This window comes from Symphalangus syndactylus, chromosome 2, assembly GCF_028878055.3.
Source record: "Symphalangus syndactylus isolate Jambi chromosome 2, NHGRI_mSymSyn1-v2.1_pri, whole genome shotgun sequence".
Taxonomy (NCBI): Eukaryota; Metazoa; Chordata; class Mammalia; order Primates; family Hylobatidae; genus Symphalangus; species Symphalangus syndactylus.
In genome coordinates, this window is record NC_072424.2 from 112,230,013 (window position 1) to 112,251,273 (window position 21,261).

The 21,261-nt window shown below is 40.2% G+C and overlaps 1 long non-coding RNA gene across 1 annotated transcript in view; it reads left to right on the top strand.

The window, feature by feature from the left end:
• Positions 1 to 8,461: 8,461 nt before the first annotated feature.
• LOC134735622 (uncharacterized) overlaps positions 8,462 to 21,261 on the top strand; it is a 31,787-nt gene continuing 18,987 nt past the window's right edge. The window contains exon 1 of the long non-coding RNA XR_010118903.1: positions 8,462 to 8,604. This is a non-coding gene — a long non-coding RNA (uncharacterized lncRNA). The remainder of the gene's footprint in view (positions 8,605 to 21,261) is intronic.

A 21,261-nucleotide genomic window follows, 5' to 3' on the forward strand; every position in this document is an offset into this window, starting at 1 on the left:
TTCTGCACTCCACTGTTACATTTTCTGTTTCTATCATAATGCCATTTTTTTCTTTTTCTATAGGAATAAAACAGAAAGTGTAATTATAATCAATGTGTACAAAATGTAATGTATTTTTGTCAAAAAATACAAATCACAGTAAGGAAAATAAAATTTTAGGTGCTTCTAAAATATATTTTTCATCTGAAATATTTAAAATAATTAAAATTAAAAGTAAAATACAAATTATAATTAATATCTAATAAGATTTTAAATCAAAATTATTTCAACTAGCTAAAATTTTTGTTGTTTTTAAAAAGCCTTTATGATGCTTACAAAACACAACTATTTGCAATTTTAATTTTAATATTCACCTATTGCTGATACTAAAATTGGTATCATGCATCACATATTATGTCTAGACCTATATAGATACAAACATAAGAGTAGTATGAATTGTTTAGTATCGCAAAATGTTCTTCATTCTCCATGTGCAACTATAGAAAATACTGCTCTAATTCAAGAGTTCCTCTAGAACCACCAAGCCTGCTCTTAATATTTGTGGGACCTGAAGCAATATGTGAAGTCCCACACAGCATGCATCTAAATATTTAAAAGCTGTAAATCATATTAACAAACAATAACATCAAACATTTTCTATTTCCTAATCTTGTGAATATACGTTGTTGATCTGGAAAGTCACGTTCAAATTTAGAACTCTTGGTCTTCTCAGAGAACCATCTCAGAAGGAATAAGTAAAAAAGTGTAAGTAAATCTGTCCTCCAGCCCCCAGCTCTCACTCCCACTTTTCACGCCCCCTTATGTTGCCACCTTCAGCTCCACCCCATGTCTTGTGGGATCTTGCATACTTGCATATGGATACCTCAGTCTGCATGTTCAAGCTCTGACCATATCACACACAAACAGCTGCTCTGGGCCATCTCTCAGACTTAGTGGTGTGCAGAGTGGTGGCATAATCAATCGTTAGGAGAAAGGATTCAGGGACGAGGCCCGTACAGTTCCTGGTAATGGGCCCAGGACTACTTGTGCAGGGAAATCTAGAGTGGGAAGAGAGATGGGCTTCAGGTAGGCATACCTTGGCCCTCTGTACTACTAGGCCTGTGAGGAAAGGCACGGCCAGAGGAGGGCCAGGGTGGAGCTTTTTCAGGTACAGGACCAGGGCCAGAATGTGGAGGTGCTACTAGAAACCATAAATTAGAATACAAAGAGAAACGGGAAACTGGCACTATTGGGAAACAGTATTTTGTTATGCTCTCTGAGAGGAAGAGTTTGGCAAGTGTATTAGTTTCCTAAGCCTGCCGTAACAAAATGACTGGGTGGCAAGATCAAAGTGTTGTCAGAGTTGGTTTCTTCTGAAGCCTCTGTTTTTGGCTTGTAGGTGTCTGTCTTCTCCTTGTGTCTTCATATGGTCTTCCCTCTATGTGTGTTTGTGTCCGAACGTCTTATAAAAATCAGTCTTATTAGACTAGGGCCTGCCTGAATGATCTCATTTTAACTCAATTACATCTTTAAAGACCCTTTCTCCAAATATGGTCACATGCTGAGGTACTGAGGGTTAGGGCTTCAACATAAACATTTGGGGAGAACACCATTTAATCTATAACAGCAAGTTCATTAATTTGTCTTTCCAGTTCCCAAAACACCTGCCTGCTGAAATTCCTCTGCAATGTGAAGGAAGCAGTGTTTTTCTCTTATGTAGGTAATAACCCAAACTACAACTTTAATAGCTTTCAGATAGTTGCTTTTTGTTTGGAGAATGGTTTTCTTTCTTTTTTTTTTTTGAAACAAAGTCTCACTCTGTCACCAGGCTGAAGTGCAGTGGCATGCTCTCGGCTCACTGCAACCTCTGCCTCCCCAGTTCAAGCGATTCTCCTGCCTCAGCCTCCCAAGTAGCTGGGACTACAAGTGCATACCACTATGCCCAGCTAATTTTTGTATTTTTAGTAGAGACGGGGTTTCGCCATGTTGGCCAGGATGGTCTCCATCTCTTGACCTCGTAATCCACCTGCCTCGGCCTCCCAAAGTGCTGGGATTACAGGCGTGAGCCACCGTGCCCAGCCTGTTTGGAGAATCGTTAAGGGAAGAGATGTGGAGAAGAGAAATGGAGATGTGTTTCCCTGGGGTTTGAATACTGTTAGTCATGAGAGTGGATGTTTGGGATTGAGTTGACTCTTCCAATGCTGAGCATCAGGTCCTGAATGACAGAGGAACCACGTGTTCTTCAATCATTTTTTTTTGTGTGTGTGTATGTGCAAGTGTTTGTGAAATGCCGTTCCCTCTATAGCCCCGCACCCAGGGGCAGGATCCTTCTTGTCTAAATCTACAGGAAATATTGAAAAGAATGTTGAGGGATTCCATCACAGCTGTGGAAGCAGGAAAGGGAATGGGGGGTGGGTAATTTGAAAAATATTTACACAAGGCAAACTATGTGGGATTTATTATAGGGAGTAAGAAGGAAGAAGGAGTCAAGAGTAATTCTTTGAGGTCTTTCTTGGATGATTAGGTAACTAGTAATATCTTCAACTAAGGGAGAGAATCTTGAGAAGCTAGGTTAAGGGAAAAGAGGAGCTTCATTTGGGGCAGGCAAATTCTCCAAGCAAATTCTACCAATTGCAACTCCTCAAGCTCATGTTCATATCATATATAGAGCCTGGTTGTGCCAGTAGCAGAACTTGATTTTTATAAACAATGACAGTAGTTGGTATACTAGTTAATAGTCAACATAAATCACTTGAATTATCAGGGTTTATTAACAATAGTAGAGTCATTACAACAGGGATAAAGAAAAGGGAATATAAGGGCATAACATTTAAAAGTGTTATGCAAAAACAAAAATAAGCATAAATGAACAAACAATAGAAGCAAGACTCTGAAAGATTTGTTACCTGTTCAGCTATGACTTTGGTCTGAGGCCTCTAGAGCCACAAAATTTATGGATTCATTTCCAGCATATTTACTTACCATCTGACATCAAACAGTAGGCACTGATGCTAACAACAATTAAGCCAGGTTTTGCATTCCAGAGAAGTTCAACATTTTCTCTCTATTGCCCAGGCTGGAGTACAGTGGGGCAATTTTGGTTCACTGCAACCTCTGCCTCCTGGGCTCAAGTGATCTTCCCACCTCAGCTTCCTGAGTAGCTGGAACTATAGACATGTACCACCATGCTAGGTTAATTAATTTTTTTTTTTTTGTAGAGACAAGAGTCTCACTATATTTCCCAGGCTGGTCTGAAACTAGTGGGCTCAAGTGATCGGCCTGCCTCAGCCTCCCAAAGTGCAGGGATCATAGGCATGAGGCACTGCTCTCAGCCTTTTTTTTTTTCTTCTTCTTTTTAAGAAAACACACTTAGAAAACCTATTGTGTAGGATATTCAAAAGGTGGAAACAGCTTCAGTGTCCACCACTGGCTATACAAAATCTGAATATCCTGGATAGAGTTTCTGTTCTGATAGAAAAGTTTTGAAAATAGTGATGATGGTTATACAACATTGCGAATGTACTTAATGCCACTGAATTGTGCACTTAAAAATGATTAAAGTAGCAAATTGTATGTTATACATACTTTAGCACAATAAAAACAAAAACCCTTCTGTGTAGGTTTTGAGCCACAATCAGGTTGAGTAATCCAGTTTTTCTCTTCCAGTAACATACTCTGATGTGTTTTAAAGGAATAATTCAACAGAAAAATAGATATGAGCTTATATCCCGATTACTCAGTATGATACCCCGACAGTATTTCAGAATATAGCAATTTTCAGTTAAATAGATGCTCATTAACATTTAAAATAAGGTTTTGGGGTCATCAGCTCATTCTTGATGCAAGAAAAATCTAAATGCATCTTTAGAGATGAGCTCCTCTGGGTCATTTCTACTTGCTAGATTCATAGACAGTGCCCCAGTTTTAAATTAAAAAAAAAAACCCCAGAAGATTTCTTAGTAGGAAAAATATGTTTTATAACTCAAATGAAGCAAAATTCCTAAGTCTCTTTTTTTCCTCAGATTTGCAAATGCCATTCTCCTTAAGGCATCAGCTCTAATTTTTTCTGCTTTATTTTTTAAAATAAACTTTTAACTTTATAATACTTTTAGGTTTACAGAAAAGTAAGATAAGTATCATGCATACCACACCCAGTTTCTTCTATTGTTAACAGGAGTATGGTACATTTGTCAAAACCAATGAGCCAATATTAATACATTATTAACTAAAGTCCATACTGTATTCAGATACCCATAGTTTTTTTGTTTTTTTGTTTTGTTTTTGAGATGGAGTCTCACTCTGTCACCCAGGCTGGAGTGCAATGGTGTGATCTCAGCTCATTGCAACCTCTGCCTCCCGGGTTCAAGTGATTCTCCTGCCTTAGCCTCCCAAATAGCTGGGATTGCAGGTGCCCACCACCATGCCAGGCTAATTTTTGTATTGTTAGTAGAAATGGCTAAAAATTTTTTACCATGTTGGCTAGGCTGGTCTCAAACTCCTGACCTCAGTTGATCCATCCACCTCGGCCTCCCAAAGTGCTGGGATTACAGGCGTGAGCCACCACGCCTGGCCAGATACCCGTAGTTTTTACCTCACGTCCCTTTTCTGTTCCAGGAGCCTATCCAGGATATCACATTACATTGAGTTATCTGGCTGGGTGTGGTGGCTCATGCCTGTAATCCCAGCACTCTGGGAGGCTGAAGCAGGCAGATCACTTGAAGTCAGGAACTCGAGACCAGCTTGGTCAACATAGTGAAACCCCTTCTCTACTAAAAATACAAAAATTCGTGAGCATTGTGCTGCGCGCCTGTGATCGCAGCTACTCAGGAGGCTGAGGTGGGAGAACTGTTGGAACCTGGGAGGCAGAGGTTGCAGTGAACCGAGATTGTGCCACTGCACTCCAGCCTGGGTGATAAATTGAGGCTCCATCTCAAAAATAAATAAATAAATAAACAAACAAATAAATAAATTGAGTTATCTTGTCTCCTTCAGCTCATCTAGATTGTGACAGTTTCTCAGACTTTCCTTATTTTTGATGATGGTGACAGTTTTGAGCAAGTTTGGTCAGGTATTTTGTAAAATATCTCTCAGTTGGGGTTTCCAGAGTGTTTTCCTCATGATTAGACTGGGGTTATGGGTTTTGAGGAGATCACAGAGGTAAAGTGTCATCCTCACCACATCACATCAAGGGTACTTGCTATCAACACGACATCACTGGTGACGTTAACCTTGATCACCTGGCTGAGGTCATGTCTGTCAGCTTTCTCCATTGTAAAGTTACCCTCCGCCCCACCCTTTTCATTCTGTATTTTTTGGAAAGGAACTCACTATGTGGAGCCCATACTTAACAGGGTGGGGAGTTACACCGGAGTCCTTGAGCGGGGAGTAGAACGTTACAGCACAAAAAATTGCTTTTTGTGCACCCTAATGTATACAAATTTTTGAAAAATCACTTAGGATATTAGGGGATCCCAGAATGGAGTGCAGCCTATGACAAAATAAGTGTATTACAGAGGTATAAAATAATTTCCCTGAAGGGGTGGAGAGGAAAGTTGCTGACCTAAAGAACTTTAGAAATGAATGGAGACTACAAGACCAAAGGCAAAATGAACTGTATGTAAGCACTGTATTCTCATCAGTAAAGTTGCATCTCAGGAGTATAGTTTGATTTTTAGGGCATTATTCATGCGCACTGGTATTGAGCAAATAAATGAGTGGATGGTGGATGGTGGGAGCCAGGTTTCTCACTGCTGGAGTGGAAGGTGACAAACAAAGACAGGAAAGAGGCTAGAATGATCCATGTGGTATAGCATTAGAGTTGAGACAACCGTATGCACTCACATTTAGCTTAATATAGATACGAATAACTACATATATAAATACTTATAGATATGTGTACATATACTTATTAGAACACACGTATATATTTCCCTGTTCTGTCAACATTCCAGTAGCAAGAAGATCTTGATTTCTTTTATTTATTTATTTTTTTGAGATGGAGTCTCGCTCTGTACCCCAGGCTGCAGTGCAGTGGTATGATCTCGGCTCACTGCAACCTCTGCCTCCCGGGTTCAAGCGATTCCCTGCCTCAGTCTCCCAAGTAGCTGGGATTACAGGCGCCCACCACCACGCCCGGCTAATTTTTTGTATTTCTAGTAGAGACAGGGTTTCACCATGTTGGCCAGGCTGGTCTTGAACTCCTGACCTCAGGTGATCCGCCTGCCTCAGCCTCCCAAAGTGTTAGGATTACAGGCGTGAGCCACTACACCCGGCCCCGATCTTGATTTCTAATACCATTCTCCAATGGTTACTTGGAGACATGGCTGATTTTAGGATTGGGAAGGGAATACCTAAGATGAGCCTGCAGCATCTTGTAGTTCCAGAAGGCAAGGAGGCACTCAAATGATAGCAAAAAATAAAAAAATTTAAAAAACCCCACAGTGATGGGAATATGTCAAAAAGACACACGGCTGAAAAAGTTCCCAATGGCCAAAACTGAAACAATTTAAGCAAATCAATCAATCAATCAATCAATCAATAGTGTGCTGTCGGATTATAACTCAAAGTTTAAGATAAATATCCACATGCCCATACTGATGAAAATAAATGATTAAAGAACTGAACAAATAGGAGAGAGTAGACAAATCCTCAGTGCAGAAGAATTCCAAATAATTTTTGTAAACCTAATTTTTATACCTATAATTTTCATTTCAACGTCACAGAAAACTAAGTGAATTACTATGAATACTATATTTGTAGAGAAAAGACTAAGGGATGGTAAGGCTACAGAGCATCCTGTAATTAAAATGAGAAAACCGAAAGTCAAACAAAGTCATCAGTGGGCAGATTTTTATGTACTTCAGCCTTAGGTTTCCTTGGTAATAACCCTATCTGGCAACTACTACTTATTCCTCCATAGATATTAAGAACGCAGCTCTCTGGAGTTTCCTCATACCTATTTGAATAACGAGGTATATGTGTCCTTATACAAGAGTACATTCACTTCCACCTATGCACACCCTCAAGAAGAGAAAGGAATGGAATATTTTTGTTTTTATTTGTAGCTAAAACAAGATTTCACTGTTTGCTAGTTTCTAAATACCAAAACAATGATGGGATTCTGTCATCTTCCTGGTCACTTACTGCTCATCACTCACTGTGTGGGGAGTGCAATGACTCAGTGGCAAATGCTCTGCAGACACGCCCCTTGTTCATCTGAAACGCACAAAGGAGGGGTGGGCTGTGTGACTAAGCCTGTGTGTGGATTCTTACAGTAAGTTATGTTTCTGAGAAACAGGCACCAACAATAGCTCATTTTAAAAAAAAATAAGCACCATTACAATTGGTGAAAAACATGTTTAATCTTTTGCCTAAGAAAGTTTTGATAGCCCAACATAATTGAAACGGTGGCCATGCATCGTTCCACCCCAGTTACTCTTACCTGCATGTTTTGAGTCACCAAATGTGCGTCCTGCTCAGCCTTGCCCAGGCAACTGTGAATGACAGCCCTTTCCAGAGAACATCAGAATGAGAGGAGCATGTCACACCACCTTCCTTTCTTCCAAGAAATGCCAGGTCACAGGGGGTGTTCACTTATTCTCAAGTAACATTCTTGTCCTTAAAATATTTTTTTCCTCCATTATGGTTGTGACAATTGTTAGCATAAATATGAGCCTGAAAGAAGGACAATTCTTACGAAGCCAAAATTGGGTTTAAGTTATAAGTAACAGTTGTGTTTTTAAAAAATAACTCATCCTCATCATACAACCAGATAAAGTAGAAATCAATTGTCATATGAAATCTACAAAATTTGGGTATAAATAAAAAGATAAAATGATCCTTTGCCATATTTTACTCTCTTGGAAGTGAACTCTGAGCATACATATAATGATATGCCTAAAAAGTGTCAATGACACAGCTATTTTCAATGAAATTAAGGAAATAAAAGACCCAAAGTGCTCATATTTAAGATTTGTTAATCCTTATCCCTGGTCAACATTCTATACAGATCTGAAACTGAAACTACTGCAAAATGATGCAAGACTGTAAGTGCTCTCTGGAGTTTGGGTGCATTATTTTTGTAATTCCTTTTATGTAATGGAACTATTTCTTTTTCCGGGGCCATATAAACACCTGAAGAAAGGACAATGTCAGGTCGACAGATTGTGGAATTTAGATTCAGCACCTAAGCTATTTGAGGTTGACACTCACTGAAATCTTGAATGTTTGCACCTGCTGTGGAATAAGTCATTGTCCTTGGACACCTTACAAGGTGCAGTTTGTGCACATTTGGGAAGAAGGAGGAGGCTGGCAGAGTGACTTCCTTATCGACCCGTTCACCCGCATCTCCATCTCCCTCAGGGGGTGCTGTCCACCCACCATGTTTTGTTTACATCAGTAGCAAAGACATATGAATCATCTTCCACTTTTTAGCTATGAATGAAGAAGTAACCTCTGACACCCACTAGTGTGACTGGCCCTTACATGCTGGTATATGTCAGACTCTTAGCATCACTCTCATTTCATACTGCTGTTGATGATGTGAATTTTGGGAATATTCTCCCCTATTGGGTCTTTCTCCATGACAGATGATGTCCTTTGGCTTCGGTTTTCTGCCTAAGAACTGTAAGTGGTGCTTGCTAGCTCTACTAAGAATCCTGCCGTTGTCGCAAATTTCAGAAAAAAAGTAATGCATTTAAGGAACTTTTGCCTTTGTGAAAATTATTTTCTATCTATATTAAGTAGCTTATAATTAGGATAAAGAGATTACAAAAACAGGGATGGAGAAGGAGGGGTTGAGGGGAGGAGAGAGAGTGCTAGAGAGACAATATCATCACTAGGAAAAGACATGAGTAAAAAAGTAGCACCAACAAGAATTATGCTCCTCAAAAAAGAGCTTTCTGGTCACCTTGCAAGGATTCTATAAAAGTTACAGGTTACAATCGAAATAAGTAAAATATTTAGTTAACAAGGAAATGTGCATCGTGGACATAATTACTGAAAGTTATTACCAGTCACTGTGGTAGGAACTGGGGATTAGAGAGAGAACGGATCTGTAGTTCTAGCCTCAAGGAGCTACTGTTTAGCATTAGAGACAAAATGAAAAAGTACTCATTGTTTCTGCCCATGTTTGCAAAAAGGGGACAAGTTATTGGTCCCCAAAGCAAATGAGATAATGAGAAAAAACTTCTGGGAAAAAAGTGAGAATACTGTAGCTGATTAACTTACTGTTTAGTTCTCTTAAAAATATCTACCTTCTTATCGTTATAATTCTGGAATGAAAATCAGGAGGACTTCCTAGTACTGCCAATTCTTACAGTGATCTGGTAAGACATTTTCAATTATTTCCTCTGTAAATGTTTTAATATCAGATTAGAAATGTGTTTCTACTTTCTAATTTGTAATGTAAGACTTCAAAATCTGTTTGAATACTACTGTAGAAAGTCTGTGTTGAAGGATAAAATTCCCCTATATTTTAGAATGGACTCTTTGCATTCAATTAATTTATTAGTTAAAGACAATGATTAATGCATCCCAAAATATTTAGGGATGTAGTCTTTTCTAATTATTTCACCATAGCATAGAAGAATTGCTATTAAGAGTTGGCCAACAGGCCAGGTGCAATGGCTCATGCCTGTAATCCCAGCACTTTGGGAGGCTGAGGCTGGATCACTTGAGCCCAGGAGTTTGAGACCACCTTGGGCAAAATGGCAAAACTCTGTCTCTGCAAAAATACAAAAATCAGTCGGGCATGGTGGCATGTGCTTGTAGTCTGAGCTACTCAGAGTTGGGGGCTGAGGTGGGATTCGCCCAGGAGAAACGAATAGAGAGGTCTGGGTACGCAGGGATATAGGGTCAAGTTAGCAAGTTAACTGAGCTCATCGGGTCCCCTGTGGATATTGCCACTTCAAAGAGGCTCAAAAGCTCTGAAATTTTATGAAGAATTTTCTCAGATTTGGCAGATACGAAATTGTTGAACACTGTTAGAGAAAAATGGGGAAAAGTAAACTAAGGCGTATCCAAATTATTATTTTGAATTGCATAGCTCAAGATGTTTTGAACATCACATTAAATTTGTCAAATTAATTTGTCACATTAAATTTACCAAATTAAAATTGTATAATGTAGTGACTGATAGTAAACTAAGTACATGAAATTATGGGCATTCAGAAGATTTTTAAAGAACTGATTGGTTTTACTTTGGAACAGTAACAACGCAGTGAGGCATCTTGGGACAAAGATTGGAAGAGGAAGAAAGCCAGAGAATTGAGCCTGACATTTGGGAGCCACTTTTCCCGTTGAACAACAATAATAATGACCCTTAGGCTTTCTGTGGAAAGGAGGCTGTTTGTTTAAAAAACAAAAAGACAGAGACATATACAGAGACAGAGAAAAAGAAGAAAGGAAAAGCAAAAAGTTTCCAGAAATAAAGGGGAAAATATAACCCTTACCATGGAGGAAAATTACAATTTACTTGAATTAACCATAAGAAGATTAAAAAGTCATATATTGACCAGTTTTAATGTTTTCTGGAAGAAGAAACACACCTTTTCACCCTGTGAGCTGTACAGAAGCTGACTCTGTGGTTTTTGGTGTGTAAAAACATATAGTAATAATAATTATACCACTTTACACCTTTATGGTGTTTTGGGTTTACAGATTCTCCATACAGTTAATCTATTTTGGGTTAACAGATTCTCCGTACAGTTAATCTATTTTGATCTTCATACCAAACCTATTCTAAATTGGGGTTTAGAGGAAGTGTGAGGCTGACAAAAAGATGTTCTGCCTTTTGTTCAGGACCTGTGCTCAGGGCTGTGTTCTCATTTTGAGGTTGGATTTTATACCCACACATTCTCATTTATCTCTCTAGTGCTCAAGATATTCACAAACTTTTTTACTGTCAGGGATGCATAAATGAACAATACTTTATTAGAGCTATATTCTAAGCCAACTGAGTCGTCCTACCTTAGATTCAAAGTTAGATTATGGCTCAAAACAAATCCTTGGCATATTTATGGTGTTCAAAAAGAATAAGTTGAAGCCGAGACAGGTGGATCACTTGAGGCCAGGAGTTCGAGACCAACCTGGCCAACATGGCAAAACCCCGTCTCTACTAAAAACACAAAAAATTAGCCAGGCATGGTGGCGTGCACCTGTAAATCCAGCTACCTGAGAGCCTGAGGCAGGAGAATCACTTGAACCTGGGAGGTGGAGGCTGCAGTGAGCCGAGATCGTGCCATTGCACTCTGGCCTGGGTGACAGAGTTGGACTCTGTCTCAAAAACAACAACAACAAAAAAGAATAGGTTATTTTATATTTCTTGAATTACATGTAGTTGTAATGCCTTGCTCAGGATCTTGCCTATAGTGGCCAAGAAATATTGCTTAAAATCGACTCTTGAATTACACTAGCATTCTGTAGGCACCATATCAAACATCTAGGACAGGGGTCCTCAATCCCCAGGCCGCTGACCAGTACCGGTCTCTGGCCTATTAGAAACCAAGCCACACAGCAGGAGGTGAGCAGTGGGCAAGCATTACAGCCTGAGCTCCGCCTCTTATCAGATCAGTGGTAGCATTAGCTTCTCAAAGGAGCGCAAACCCTATTGTGAACTGTGCATGTGAAGGATCTAGGTTGCACATTCCTCACAAGAATCAATGCCTCGTGATCTGAGGTGGAACAGTTTCATCCTGAAATCATCCCCTACATCCCACCCACCTAGTCCCATCTGTGGAAAAATTGCCTTCCACGAAACTGGTCCCTGGTGTCAAAAAGGTTGGGGACCACTGGTCTAGGACTTACCAGGTAAGTTAAAGACAAACCTTTAAGGAATTTTCAATTTAGTATCTTGATATCCCTATATGAAGATATTTGAACTCATTTATGTTTTTTGTTTGTTTTGTTTTTGTTTTTTGTTTTGCTCTGTCACTCAGGCTGGAGTGCAGTGGCATGATTTTGGGTCACTGCAACCTCCGCCTCCTGGGTTCAAGTGATTCTCCTGCCTCAGCCTCCTGAGTAGCTGGGATTACAGGCGTGTGCCACCACGTCCAGCTAACTTTTGTATTTTTAGTAGAGACAGGATTTCACCATGTTGGCCAGGCTAGTTTTGAACTCCTGTCCTCAAGTGACCCGCCTGCCTCGGCCTCCCAAAGTGCGGGGATTATAGGCATGAGCCACCGCCTCGGCCCTCATATTTGGTTTTCTTATATCTCTTATAAGATTATTTCATAATGGTTATCTGCTTCTAAATCTGTTAACTTAGTTTTGCTAAACGCAGTTCAAACAAAATTTATCTTTGGATTTTCATTACCTTTTTGGCTGGTCACAGTGAACAACAGGGATTGATAACAAGAGAAAAACAATCCACCTTATTGCAGCAGCCTGGTTTCTGATCCTAGGCACCATTTACTAAATTAGATAATGGGAAAGAATTACTCTTTTCTTTCCCCAAGAGAGTTAGTGAGTGGTAAAAACATTTAGGTGGTGGGTGAGGAGAATGTTTCTTATTGGTAAAAGGAATTTTTAATAGGGAGAGAGACCAGGTGAGAATAGAAAACTAAGGGAAACACAAGGCCATTTTTTGTTTGTTTGTTTTTGAGACAGGATCTCATTTTGTCACCCAGATTGGGGTGCAGTGGCACAAATATGGCTCACTGCAGCCTTGACCTCCTAGGCTCAAGTGATCCTCCCACTTCAGCCCCCAAGTAGCTGGAACTACAGGTGTGTGCCACCACACTTGGCTAATTTTTGTATAACAAGGCCATTTTTGATAGAAATATTTATGATACCTGAATTTCCTCCATGTTGAAAATCTATATTTATTGTTCTTATTTTTCTTGTACTTTACTTTCATTGTTCATTAATTACATGGGAAAATAACACTTCTATGCAATGTATAACCATTTTTAACAAATAAGAGTAATAGTGTTGTTTGCACTACTTTGTGTGACATGTCTAAACAATGTAAACTTTTTGTAGTATAGACTTTAGTTATTGTTCAGTACAATGTCATCTGCTGTGCATGACTGTGTGTAGTCTCTTTCTAGAAGTGTATAATTTGCTGACTATAATGAATCTCTTTTGATAGCAAAACTTTTCTTTTAAAAATATAAATTATTTGGTTGGTGTAAAAGTAACTGCAGTTTTCCCCATTAACCACAATTGCTTTGTACCAACCTAATACCTGGTGGACAGTGGCAAATGGAATGCAGTCACTTCTGCACTGGCATAGGAAACTGTTTGTCTTACCTTCCCCAGTGAATCTCCTGGTAGAAGTAGTTTCTACTAGGAGAAGAAAAAAAAATTACAATAAGACCCCATGGAAAGAAAACCTGTGGTGCAAGAGCCTCGCTAAATGTCCCGAACACAGGAAGCAACCAGCCAATAATGTTGACTTGAATTCCAAATTGATCCAGTGTTCTTTGATTGTATTCTGACTAAGTAAAGGCATCTCTCTATACACTTGTCCACTTTGGGATTTATCTGTTGATTTTTGTTTGCTTGTTTTTGGTCTCTAAAGGTTTCATTTATTTTATGAGCAGATGCTGTTTCCATGATCTTTCCTCTCTTCTTTGTATTAGCATTCCTAAGGCATACACAATCAGTATATCTTACCAGTTATACTAGAGGTTGGCTTGCTTAAAAAGCAATAGTGTTATTTCTTCTAGCCAAGCACCAACTCGTTGCAGTCAGGCTGGAACCCGGCTAATGTCCTGACCTGTGGCTTCAGCCCTGGGGCAGAGGATGCAATGTGTGCAATGCGATGCGATGTGTGCAATGCAATGCACACGTCGATGCAATGGTGTGCAGGAGCTGGCCTCCACTACTTCATGAGAGTTGTTTGTGTGCATCTTTTTCCAGCTTCATGTTAACCATAGTAGGAGTATTTATACCATGGAGGTCAGCAAACATCACAAATCAGATCTTTTTTTCTTTTTCCTCCAGAAAGTCAGTAGTTAAGCATTTACCAGCACACCACTGGTTAGATATGAGGTGGAGAGAGAAGTTGAAGAGGGGTGGAAAATGAGATCATGAGCTATTCAAAGGGCCCATAATAAAACAAAAGAGTGAACCAAAGCAGCTTCATGTTCTTCAGTCCTCATCAACACCAGCAGGTCTCACAGGCTGCTCTTTGCTGGAGTCAGTGTAATATCGCAGAGGAGCCTGGACTGGGAATTGAAAGACCTGGTTTCTAATCCTCATGCTGCCACTGCATGCCTGTATGATCTGGACTACTCATTTAACTTCTCCCAGTCTCAGTTTTCTTCTCTGTATCATAAAAGTATAGAGGTGGGGTGCAGCTTAGATCCTCATTGTTCTAAGTGTGCTTCAGAAACTGTCAGAATGGGCATCACCTGGGAACTTGTTAGGCCAACCTGAGGTCTACTGAAACAGAATCTGCATTTTAACAAGATCCTTAGCTGTGCTGTGTGCACATTTGGGGAAGCACTAGAGTAGGTAAGTGGTCCTCAAACCTGGATGAGTATTTAGAAAGATTAAAAAATATGTATTTTGCTGGGCATGGTGGATCATGCCTATAATCTCAGAACTTTGGGAGGCTGAGGCAGGAGGATCACTTGAGCCCACTGCAACCTCTGCCTCCCAGGTTCAAGCAGTTCTCCTGCCTCAGCCTCCTGAGTAGGAGTTCAAGACCAGCCTGTGCAATATAGTGAGATTCCAGCTCTATAAAAAATAAAAAAGTTAGCTGGGCATGGTGGTGTGCGCCTGTGGTCCCAGCTACTTGGGACCCTCCCAGCTACTTGGGAGGCTCAGGTGGGAGGATCACCTGAGCCTGGGAAGTCGAGGCTTCAGTGAGCCATGATTGCTTCACTGCTCTCCAGCCTGTGTGACAGAGCAAGATCCTGTCTTAAATAAAGGAATAAATAAAATAAAAATACATATTTCTGGCATTTATTCCTGATATATTGGATCAGAATGTCTGGAGATGAATCTCAGACTTTTTATTTTTAAATAGTGCCCCCAAAGCTTTTGAGAACAAACAAGTGATGGTATCCATTAGCTCAAATGGTTCCCCCTGGTTATCTCTCTGTCTTTTTTTTTAGATGGAGTCTCACTGTGTTGCCCAGGCTGGAGTGCAGTGGCTTGATCTCAGCTCACTGCAACCTCTGCCTCCTGGGTTCAAGCAATCCTCCTACCTCAGCCTCCCAAGTAGCTAGAATTACAGGCACCTGCCACCTGCCACCATGCCCAGCTAATTTTTGTATTTTTAGTAGAGACTAAAAATACAGGGTTTACCATGTTGACCAGGCTGGTCTCGAACTCCTGACCTCAAGTGATCCACCTGCCTTGGCCTCCCAAAGTGCTGGGATTATAGGCGTGAGCACCTGGCCTCCTTATGGTTTTCATAGTCTATGCCTGCTCTGACAAAAGTTGCCAGCCTTCAAGATATGCTCTCCTTCTCCCTGCCCAGTGTTGATAGTTACTAGAATTGGTGGAAAGCAATTCTTGAAGGGCTTAGGGAGTATGAATTTGTAAACCACCTTTATTTCATAAAATTTGAGAAGGCACTGTAAAAAGCTTAGATTTTGGAGTGGATAAAATAATCTTCTAAATATGAAAAAAAACAGCCAGCAGAAATAGGTTTCTTCACGCAGTTGGAAGAGAAACTAAAGGAAAATAAATGACACTGTAAATGTACCTGTCTTTTGAAATCCTAGCTGACATTAAATTTATAGCCATGCAGAGGGTTTTAGATGTGCTTGTCTGAGATAGTGAAGCTTAATGGACCAAATGTGGCTGAAAGATCAGGAAATCTACTTTTAGCCACAAATTATGAAATGGAGATATACAGTTATTGTATTGTGATTCTTCAAGCGAATACACTTGAAAGATATAAAGCATGGCTTTCTCATGAAGTAATTCTATGATCATGTGCACTTTTTATTTTAAAATTTGTTTTTACCAAATACAGCTATAATATAAGCAGCTTATTCCTGGCCAAAAACCCACCTATCAATTAGGAATTTGGTTGGCTTCCAAAAATAAAAAAAATTGACTTATAAGTAAGAAAGGTTCTTTTTCTCACATTCAAAAAGAGAACCCAGATGTTGTGAGCAGCATTGCAGGATTCTCTGGCCTTTCCCTCATGTTGGAAGAGCCACTGCAGCTTCAGATCCCATTGCCATGCCCTTCCAGGCAGGAATGAGCCGAGGAAGGTCAGGGCCAGCCACACCTGCCTCTGCATGGGAATAGCAAAGTTGTCTCACTTTGACACCTAGCAGGATTCTACTGACTTTCTGACCAGAATTAAGTCACATGACCTCCTTTAACTAGAGGAGACTTGTAGGATAGATGAGTTTTAAATTTCAAACTACATTGCCAGGGCCTTCTACTTTCCATTTTTTTTTCTCTCTAAGTGACAGGATCTCAGCCAGGTGCAGTGGCTCACACCTGTAATCGCAGCACTTTGGGAGGCAGATCACCTGAGGTCAGGAGTTCAAGACCAGCCTGACCAACATGGTTAAACCCCGTCTCTACTAAAAATACAAAAACTAGCCGGGCATGGTGGTGTGCACCTGTAGTCCCAGCTACTCAGGAGGCTGACACATGAGAGTCGCTTGAACACAGAAGGCAGAGGTTGCAGTGAGCCGAGACCACACCACTGCACTTGACTGCACTGGAGACTGTCTCCAGGCTGGAGTGCATAGGTGCAATCATAACTCACTGCAGAATCAAACTCCTGGGCTCAAGCGATCTTCCCGCCTTAGTTCTCAAGTAGCTGGGACTACAGGTGCAAGCCACCATGCCCGGCTACTTTCTACCCTTCTGCTTTTACTCTTCATCCACAGTTCAAAAGACATTCTCTCTTTACTTCAACAAACAAAATTGTATAGTTCCTACAGTAGTCTGCTTAGCAATTAACCCTGTAATGAAATCTTCTCAGATTATTTCCACATAATAAATTCCTCGTTTTCTAATAATGTATATGCACAGGTTATACCACCACAGCAGCTTTTTATGTATCTACTGCTCTATTATAATAGACCTTTTTTTTTAGTTTATCTCCTGTGCTTCTCAGAAACAAGTTATTCTTATAATCCCTCCATGTCTTGAGCTCACTGTGCCTACTAATGTCTGCTTAGCTGAACTGAGAAAAACACAGACTGTGTCACCCTATTCTCTGCTACGCAGAGTGGCGTGTGCAAAGCTCTGTATGCAGCCCAAGACTACACCTCATTGGTGCCTTTGTTTACACAGCAAACTCTTTCTGACATGTTGGATGCTTGATATTCATACAAATTACAAGGACCACAAATACAAATCATAATTGCAGATGTCATACATTTCAGTTATCTCTGCTGAAAGATTGAATTTGAGTGGTTTGCACAGCATCCAAGGAATTTTTCCGAGGAAACTTGTGATTAGAATGAGGCTACAATATTCCATCTCTTAGAAGGGTTGCCAGGAAATGAACATGCTGCATGCATGACAAGCATGAATACTGACAAGCATGAATCCTGAGAATCAGTGGCCTGGAACTCCACTGGTGTAAGCGTGAAAGTGCACGCACTAGACAAACCCCATAGCGGGCAGTGACATGTGGGTTAGTTTATGAGGAAAAGAATCAACAAACTACTTATTATGTGTATTTTCTCTCCCTCTTGCTTTTCGGCCTTCTGTTTCAAGTTATTTTTAGGCTCATCTCACACTCTCTGTATTTTTCAGACATGCATTAACAAATTAGAAAGATGACTTTGTACTGGCACTTGCATATTTCTCCTGATGGATGTATCCCTGAAACGTATGTGTGAAATACATTAGTTTGAAAACAATCACAAGTGGTGAAATTGGTGATTCAGGACTTAGGAGGTCAAACATGAAAAAAACAAGGAAAAACCAGAAAGGATTAAAAAATCTACAGGGAAAAAACCTATGACGACACACATGGAAAGTGAGAAATATCAGTTACAATAGTCAAATTCAAAAGTCAAAAATAGATTCTGCCTCTTTATGGCATAACTTATCAATGTAGCACATTTTTGAGGAAGCATTCTCTTCTTCAAACTGTAGCTATGTCTACAAACAAGTTTAAGGGGAGAAAAGTCTACCAAAAATATTATGAAATTATTATTTTTAAATGACTTGATGCTAAGTGGCCCCTGTGACTTAATTTTTCATTTTCAACTAGTTGGTGTACAATCAAGTCAGCTGCTTACACGGACAAAAATGCAATGCACATCTTATTAACAAATATGTGATTTATGTATTCTCTCATTCTTGATGTGCATTCAGAAGGAATAAAGGATCTTCTTGGGAAAAAAGTGTTTAACACACCTGGTAAGTTGCCATTGTTCACCTTCCAGGTAATTGTGTTATTTTGGTCTTCAAGGCCCTGTGGTACTTGGAAGCAATTCCTTAATAGTCAAACAAGGGCACATTGCCAGGTTTCCATTGTCAACGTTGCAGAACTTACTACTGTTTAATACTTTTTAGAAGGAGGAATATTTAAATACAAATCCTGTTTTAGGAATGTGCTCCATAGAAAGTAAGTTGGGGAAAGTACCAGAGTCATTTCTATCAAAAGATACATTTCAGGATCTGGGAGAATTTGCTAAAAATAAAAAAGAAAGAAAATTAAAAGAGAGAGAGAGAGAAAGATCTGTTCAGATTCGTTTCAACAACCAGTGGTTTCTACAGGATGTAGAACTTTTCATTAGCCAAGAGAAGGAGAGATCATACTCATACCATATGACTTCCTGGTGGAAGGTGGAAACCCAACATTCAGATGATCGTTTGAAACATCATCTTCCCCTTTTTAAGATTTTAAAAGATACAAAAAAAATACACTCATGACCCAGCTATTCCACTTTTTAATATATACCCAAGAAAATTAAAAACGTATGTCCACACAAGTACCCATATGAATATTAATAGCAGCATGATTCATAATAGCCAAAAAGTGGAAACAACCCACATGTGCGTCAGCTGATGAATGGATTAACAAACGTGATACACTCATACAATGGAATATTATGCAGCATAATAAGGAATGAAGAACTGATTCATGCTATAAACAATGAACAAACCTTGGAAACATTATTCTAAGTGAAATGTCAGACACAAAAGGCCACATATTGTATGATTCCATTTGTATGAGGTGTCCAGGTCAGGCAAATCCATAGAGATGGAAGGTAGATTACGGGTTCCCAGTGGCTGAGAGGAGAGGGAGAATGGTGAGTGAGGGCTAATGAATAATGGGACTTTTAAGGTGATGATAAACATTTTAAGAACTAGATGTGTGGAAAGTTGCATAACTTTGTGGCTATACTAAAAACGACTAAATTGTACACTTTAAAGGGGTAAATGTTATGGTATATGAATTATATCTCAATGAAGAAATTATTCAAAAAATACTCCTGGTACCAAATGACTGTCAACATAAAAGTGACGTTATCACATAGATGACTCTGAGATATAGCTCCCAAACACCACGTACGTTTTTAAAAGGAAAGAAACCAAAAATGAGCCTATTTCAATATGGTGAAAATTTTAATGAACTAAAAAATGCTTGTTTGTGGTTCCTTCCATATAGAGAGCCTCATTTCTCAGCCAATTAAAGCAACTAAACCTAAACCGAAATTATACAGATTCACAGGGTCTGCGGTGGGCAAGTCTATGGATGGGGCCTGGTTGTCTCCGCCCCTCCTGTCTCATTTCTGGGATTTTCCTGTTGTTTTGTTTGAGTGCCCTTCAGGTACTGAGTGCTTTTATGAAGTTGTGCACTCTTCTTTCTCCATGCCTATGTCTGTCTCCACACTGCCTTTGAGAAGAACATCTCTGCTCTCAGCTTAACCAATGCTTGAAATTTGGGGTCCCATGTTTCAGCTGCTATCAGTTCAGCTCAAAGAATGGCAGGTGAAACTTCAGGCAAGCAGAGAGATATCCTTGTGCTTAGCAAGAAAAGCACTGAGGAGACCACTGATAGTGGACGCACTCAGTCTTAGCGTGGCATCTGTCCTCTCTGGCAGTATTGGTTGGACACATCATAGGTTTAAACAGCTGGATATTCAATATCTCACAGGGAGCAATCTCCAGAAGATTTAATTATATGTAAAAGGCCAGGGAACTTTGGCAGTTTAGTGAACATTTTTTTCTCTTTCTTTCTTTCTTTCTTTCTTTCTTTCTTTCTTTCTTTCTTTCTTTCTTTCTGTCTGTCTCTCTCTCTCTCTCTTTCTTTCCTTTTCTTTCTTTCTGATGGAGTCTCACTCTGTTGCCTAGGCTGGAGTGCAGCGGTGCGATCCTGGCTCACTATAACTTCCGCCTCCCAGGTTCAAGCAATTTTCCTGCCTCAGCCTCCTGAGTAGCTGGGATTACAGGCACCTGCCACCATACCCAGTTAATTTTTTTTTATTTTTCAGTAGAGACAGGGTTGCACCACGTTGGCCAGGCTGGTCTCGAACTCCTGACCTCAAGCGATCTGCCCACCTCGGCCTCCCAAAGTTCTGGGATTATAGATGTGAGCCACCAAGCCCGGCCTAGTGAACATTTCTTATGTTAAATCAAATGCTATTCAATAAGTTTTAGCTTCAAGTGGGCTGAGTTTCACATCATTATGAATGAGAAATTTAAGGGGTAGACCCTATGCTGCCCTCACAATCATCCCTTCATTCCCTCTTCCTTTAAGATGTTTTCTGCCTAGGAGGTTACTGAGGCCCTTGCACATGTGGTCTCCTGGCAGCAGATCCATCTCTGACATTTGCAGACGGTGCAAGAGTACAGATGAAGGCCTCCACCCTTCCAACTCATAGTTTGCCCCTTTTATGTTCTTAGCTGCTGCTCAGTCCTGCAACTTGACCCCCATGCACACTGATGTGTATGTGAACGCTGCAGCTGCAACGCAGGAGCCTGCAAAGAGTTGCCTTTTGGACTTTCTCAGGTTAGGAGTGCAGTTAACAGCTGTAATGCTGTGACTTGAAGAGTAGCCCACACAGGCTGTGGAAGGGCTTGAGTATTTGGGAGAGAAAGTTCAGAGTTCAAGGTACCCAAAGTATGGACTAGAAGGGGGTGCCTTGGTTCCAGGTGGGCATGTCTTTTTGGCTTCATGGGTCTCTCTCCTCTTAAAACTAAAGCAGGCACCTCAGGCTAGGATACCATTTGCCTGGGTCCAAGGGGAGAACTGTCTGGAAATCTTATTCCACCGGTCTTTCAGCCAGATCCAGCCATGGAGCTGTGTCTTAACCCTGAGAGGAAGCAGAGCTATGCCTTAAGCCAGCTCCTTAATCTACATCATTTTCTTTGCAACTGGACACATTTTATTAA